The 6,487-nt window shown below is 48.9% G+C and overlaps 1 long non-coding RNA gene across 1 annotated transcript; it reads right to left on the bottom strand.

Moving 5' to 3' along the window:
* Positions 1 to 785: 785 nt before the first annotated feature.
* LOC118144374 (uncharacterized) lies at positions 786 to 5,435 on the bottom strand. Its single transcript, XR_004729154.3, has 3 exons — positions 5,297 to 5,435; positions 4,158 to 4,266; positions 786 to 914 (listed from the first exon to the last, which is right to left on the bottom strand). It is a non-coding gene; the product is annotated as an uncharacterized LOC118144374 (long non-coding RNA).
* Positions 5,436 to 6,487: the final 1,052 nt, after the last annotated feature.

Here is a 6,487-nt window from a genome sequence, read left to right as displayed (position 1 = left end):
GCACTCGGACCTCATTTTATTATGTATTTATTTTAATTAATTAATTAATTAATTTTTTTTTTTGAGACGGAGTTTTGCTCGTTACCCAGGCTGGAGTGCAATGGCGCCATCTCGGCTCACTGCAACCTCCGCCTCCTGGGTTCAGGCAATTCTCCTGCCTCAGTCTCCTGAGTAGTTGGGATTACAGGCACGCGCCACCATGCCCAGCTAATTTTTTGTATTTTTAGTAGAGACGGGGTTTCACCATGTTAACCAGGATGGTCTCGATCTCTTCACCTCGTGATCCACCTTCCTCGGCCTCCCAAAGTGCTGGGATTACAGGCTTGAGCCACCGCGCCCGGCCTATTTTTTATTTATTTTATTTTATTCAGATGGAGTCTTGCTCTGTCGCCCAGGCTGGAGTGCAGGGGCCCAATCTCGGCTCACTGCAACCTCTGTCTCCCAGGTTCAAGCGATTCTCCTGCCTCAGCATCCTGAGCAGCTGGGATCACAGGCGCATGACCACTTTCGGCTAATTTTTTGTATTTTAGTAGAGATGGAGTTTCACCATGTTGTCTAGGTTGGTCTCGAACTCCTGAGGTCAGGCAATCCACACTTCGCCCAGCCATGAAGCCCCTTTCGTAAGGACATTAATCCCATTCATGAGGAGCCCCCATACTGAATCACTTCCCAAAGGACCCCACCTCTTAATACTATCACACTGGGCATCAGGTTCCGACAAATGAATTTTGGAGGTTCTGGGTCTGTCCTGCAGACTCTGGCCAGGGGATGAAATGAGTACTCACCGGGCATGCAGTGTAAGAGCAGCGAGGGGAATGCCTGGCTCTAGTGGCCAGAGAGGCAGCCCCAGACGCTGGAGCTGCTTGCTTTTATCCAGTGCAGGCCCAATGCCAAATGCCTGGAGCAAACACAACCTGTAGGTAATTAACACTTATTGTTCCCCTTTCAGGGAACTTCACCAGTGGATGTTCAAAGGTCAGTTCCTGGACAGCTTCAAACAAGCCTGATCAAGATAACTTCCCCCTTCACTCCTGCAGGCTGCCTCGGGGCTAGATAACGGCTGCCATCAGCTATTCTCCCCCAGGGCCCAAAACCTTTGACTTTTCAGTAGGTTTGCCTCCTTTTCCTATAGTTTTTCCCACCGCTCTGGCTGCTCTGACGGATCCCCCACATGGAAGAACACATCAACATCTCTCATTCTTTTTAACTAAACGGTATCAGGACAACTGTACTGTTATTAGAAAAATTATCCAAAACTGGGATTTAAGGCAAAAAGATGACCATATCCCTTTTTTGGGAGCGGCGGGGGGGGGACAGGTCTCACTTTGTCATCCAGGCTACAGTGCAGTGGCGTGAGTGATCACAGCAGCTCACTGAAGCCTGAACCTCCTAAGCTAAAGTGGTCCTCCCACCTTAGCCTCCTGAGTAGCTAGCTGGGACTACAGGCATGCATCACCATGCCTGGCTAAGGTTTTCGTATTTTTTAGTAGAGACGGGGTTTCACCATGTTGCCCAGGCTGGTCCCGAACTCCTGACTTCAAGTGATCCACCCACCTCGGCCTCCCAAAGTGCTGGGATCATAGGTATGAGCCACCCTGCATAGCCCTCAAAGAATAAAATAAATATCTGTGAGTCCATATGATAAATAAGTCAAGGAGATGAACCGCAGATGGGGCTCCTGGGATTTTGATGGAGCAACAGGTGGACGATGTGCAGCGAGGAAAGACAAGACTCAGAGGGGAAATCAAACATCCTGTTTGAAACAAGTGAAGGTCCAGATGCCAATCAATGGGCGTCTGTCAAATCAGCCATTGGTTAGGAGGCTCAGGGATGAGGTCAGGTCTGGGTGGTACATAGAACCCAAGATGCACAGAAGGGACCCACCAGGAAGCCCTTCCACCCTTCATCCCAAGTCCCCGTGCAGCCGCCACTGTCTCTTTTTCTCTTCCTTTTCATCCACGCTTCTTGACACAGTGGTCTAGGCTCCCTTTTTTTCCCTTATTTATTTTTTGAGATGGAGTCTTGCTGTGTCACTGGACTGGAGTGCAGTGACACAATCTCGGCCCACTGCAGCCTCCGCCTCCCGGGTTCAAGACTCCTGAGTAGCTGAAATTACAGGTGCCCACCACCATGCCTGGCTAATTTTTGTAGTTTTAGTAGAGATGGGGCTTTATCATGTTGGCCAAGATGGTCTCAAACTCCTGTCTTCAAGTGATCTGCCTGCCTTGGCCTCCCTCCCATGCTGGGATTACAAGCGTGAGCCACCACAGCCGGCCTACGCTCACTTTTTCCTCACTTCCCAAACCACCACAATATACCAAACCAAAAATGCATTCAAACTCTCCTAGCAAAGTTCCTGTGACCACATGTTGCCCAATCCAGTGAATCTCCGCAGTCTTTATCGTATTTCACCTCTTCATGGATTTGATGATGTCAACCATTTCCTCCTTCTTGAAAGTTACTTTTCATCTTATTCCATGACAACATGTATTTCTGGTACTTTTCTTTTTCTCTCTCTCATTTTTTTTGAGACAATGTCTTGCTCTGTCACCAGGCTGGAGTGCAGTGGTGCGATCTCAGCTCACTGCAACCTCCGCCTCCCAGGTTCAAGTGATTCTCCTGCCTCAGCCTCCTGAGTAGCTGGAATTACAGGCACCACCACCACACAAAGCTAGTTTTTGTATTTTTAGTAGAGACAGTGTTTCACCATGTTGGCCAGGCTGTTCTCAATCTCTTGACCTCATGATCTGCTCACCTCTGCCTCCCAAAGTGCGGGGATTACAGGCGTGAGCCACCACGCCTGGCCTTCTTTTTCTCTTGAGAGCACCTTCTCCATGTTCTAGACTAAATCATCATCTTCTCCCTGTCCTGTTGATGAAGGCATATCTCAGGTCTCCACGCTTGGCTCCCACACATCACACTGCTCATCTCTTACCGGCTTGCAGTTTTATCTGCCACATACCTCGTTGGCACCCACATTTATGTTGGTAGCTCCTTCCTTCACGCTCAGGCCCACACGTCCAATGGCCTGCTGTGTGTCTTCAGCTGAGAATTCCGTAACATTCTTATTCACTGTGTCAAAAGCTGAATCAGCCTGGCCATGTGGCTCGCACCAGGGAGGCCGAGTCCCAGCACTTTGGGAGGCCGAGGCAGGCTAATCTCTTGAGCTCTAGAGTTCAGGACCAGCTTGGCCAACATGGCGAAACCCTGTCTCTACCAAAAATATAAAAATTAGCCAGGTGTGGTGGTGGGCACCTCTAATCCCAGATACTCTAGAGGCTGAGGCAGGAGAATCCCTTGAACCCGGGAGGTGGAGGTTGCAGTGAGCCGAGATTGGGCCACTTTACTCCAGCCTGAGTGAGAGTGAGACTCAATCTCAAAAACAAAACAAACAAAACTGAATTAGGCTGGGTGTGTGGTTCATACCTGGAGCCCCAGCACTTTGGAAGGCCAAGGTGGGTAGATTGCTTGAGCCTAGTTCAAGACCAGCCTGGGCAACATAGCAGGATCTTATTTCTACAAAAATTAAAGTTAAAAAATTAGCCAGGCATGGCGTGTGCTGTGTGCTACCTGGCTACACAGGACGCTGAGGCAGGAAGCCTAGGAGTTTGAGGCTGCAGTGAGCTGTGATGGCATCACTGCACTCTATCCTGGGTGACAGAGTGAGACTTTGCCTCTTAAAGAAAACAAAACCAAATCCAGCCAACCAACAAGCAAAGAGCCGAAATTCATCTCACCCAAGCCCCAAAGGCCTAAGGCCTGTGATGCTCTCAGTTTGATATTTGGGTAACAGCTCTTCCCTCACCGCTATCCCCATATCCAATCCAATGTCATCTCTGGCCAGGTGTCATGGCTTACGCCTGTAATCCCAACATTTTGGGAGGCCGAGGTAGGCAGATCACTTGAGGTCGGGGATTTGAGACCACCCTGGCCAACATGGAGAAATCCTGTCTTTACTAAACATACAAAATTAGCCGGGTGTGGGGGCGCATGCCTATAATCCCAGCTACATGGGAAGCTGAGGCAGGAGAAACGCCTGAACCTGGGAAGTGGAGGTTGCGGTGAGCCGAGATCGTGCCATTGCACTCCAGCCTGGGCAACTCCATCCTGAAACTCCGACTCAAAAAAAATAAATAAGCCATGTCTTACATACTTACCCTGCTAAACATTTCCACAATCCATCCACGTCACTATTGCCCTGTTCTCACCCACTTTGGGCATGTTGATTTGGAGGTGCCGGTGGGATGTTCAGGTGGACATTCAGGTCTGGAGAGTGAAGGAGACAGACACTGAAGTGTGACAAATCCAGATCACTGGTGGAGACCATGGAGCCAGGGAGAGGGGCAGAATGGGTTGGACGCTACGGGAGCAGAACAAGGGGTCATCATGAAGGGGGAAGTGGTTGGTAATGTTTCATGCCATAGAAGGTGACGTAAAATGAAGGCTGAAACCCCAGTAAGGCTGACAACATGCAGTCTCTGGGTCTGTATTAGTTCCCCATTGCTGCCATAACAAATAGTACAAACAGCAGTTTAAATCCACAAATGCGGCCAGGAGTGGTGGCTCCTGCCTGTAATCCTAGAACTTTGGGAGGCTGAGGTGGGTGGATCACTTGAGGTCAGGAGTTTGAGACCAGCCTGGCCAACATGGTGAAACCCTGTCTCTACTAAAAATACAAATATTAGCTAGGCATGGTGGCTCACGCCTGTAATACCAGCTACTCAGGAGGCCAGGGCAGGAGAATCACTTGAACCCAGGAGGCAGAGGTTGCAGTGAGCCAAGATTGTGCCACTGTACCCCAGCCTGGGCAACAGAGCCAGACCCCATCACAAAATAATAAATAAAAATTTTTAAAACACACACACAAATGTGACCAGGTGTAGTGGCTCATGCCTGTGATCCAGCACTTTGGGAAGCTGAGGCGGGATTGCTTGAGTCCAGGGGTTCAACATCAGCCTGGCCAACATGGTCAGACCCCATCACTACAAAAATACAAAAATTAGCCAGGCATGATGGTGTGGTATGGGCCTATAGTCCCAGCTACTTGGGAGGCTGAGGTAGGAGGGCTCCTTGAGTCTGGGAGGTCAAGGCTGCAGTGAGCCATGATCACACCACTGTACTCCAGCCTGAGTGGCAGAGCAAGATGCTGTCCATTACACACACACACACACTTACACACTTTCTTTCTCATAGTGTCTGTAGGTCAAGATCCTAGCATGCTGTGGATACCTTCTTTGCTCAGGAACTCACTGAGCTAAAATAAAAGTGCTGGCTGGCTAGGGTTCAGCATGCTCACCTAGGGTTCAGCATCCTCTTCCAAGCCCAGTGGTTATGTTGTGAACTGAACGTGAGCCCGGGAATCTCGTCCAGCGAGAGGGTCCCAAACCTGGAAGAGAGCACGCGCCAGAAAAAAAGGAGATAGAAAAGGCGAGGTCTGGAGGGCTAAATGCGCTATGCTCATGCAGCAATTTTATTTCTGCAATGTGTTTCATTATATACTTTTCTGAAGTTAAAGTTGTTTACACCAGATTAACATACTTAAGTTACAGTAAGCAAGTTACACCCAGTAAGTAAGTTAAGCGCAGTAAGTAGGCTACGCCCAGTAAGTAGGTTACGCCCAATAGGTCAAGGTAAGTAGATTACAGTCACGCCCTGTAAGCCATGGTAAGTAAGTTACAGTCACGCCCTGTAAGCCATGGTAAGTAAGTTACAGTCACGCCCTGTAAGCCATGGTAAGTAAGTTACAGTCACGCCCTGTAAGCCATGGTAAGTAAGTTACAGTCACGCCCTGTAAGCTATGGTAAGTAAGTTACAGTCACGCCCTGTAAGCCATGGTAAGTAAGTTACAGTTACACCCAGTAAGTTAGGGTAAGTAAGTTACCAAGTGTAAATACTTAAGTTAATATTTTACAATGAAGGCAACAAGGGTCCAAAATGAACACAATCAAGCAATAAACCATAAGAAGCCAAAAGTGGACACAATGCCTCCCAAGTCCTCATATCCATAAAGTAATGACTGTTGATTATTTTGAATAACATATAGTTCCTCTCTCGGTTCCTGCTTTCCCTCAGCTCGACTCCCCCAACCAGGGATCTGTGTCCGGGCTCAAGTTCACCAGATGGTGAGGCCCATTTCCTAGGGGCCTCACACGGGAGCGATCCCCACAGGTCTCCCTTAGTTATTGACCAAATAATTTCCTTCTCGAACTTTTCACGCCACCCCCTCCATCTTCAAGCCAGCAACGGCAGGTCGGCCGAGCCCTTCTCTCACTCGGAATCTCTCCATCTTCCTCTTCTGCTTTATGGGCTCAAGGGAAGGCGTTGGGGCCTGCCGGGGACCAGGGTAATGTCTCTATCTTAGGCAAACTGATTGGTAACCATGACTACATCTACAAAATCCATTTGCCAGGCAATGCAGCAGAATTGTGGTAGTAAACACCTTTAGATGAAAGTCATGCCTACCACGGACTTCGCTAGAGGATTTTGA

This window comes from Callithrix jacchus, chromosome 9 (genome assembly GCF_049354715.1).
Source record: "Callithrix jacchus isolate 240 chromosome 9, calJac240_pri, whole genome shotgun sequence".
NCBI lineage: Eukaryota > Metazoa > Chordata > Mammalia > Primates > Cebidae > Callithrix > Callithrix jacchus.
Note: the sequence above shows the minus strand (reverse complement) of the source record. Positions and strands in the feature narration are given on the sequence as shown.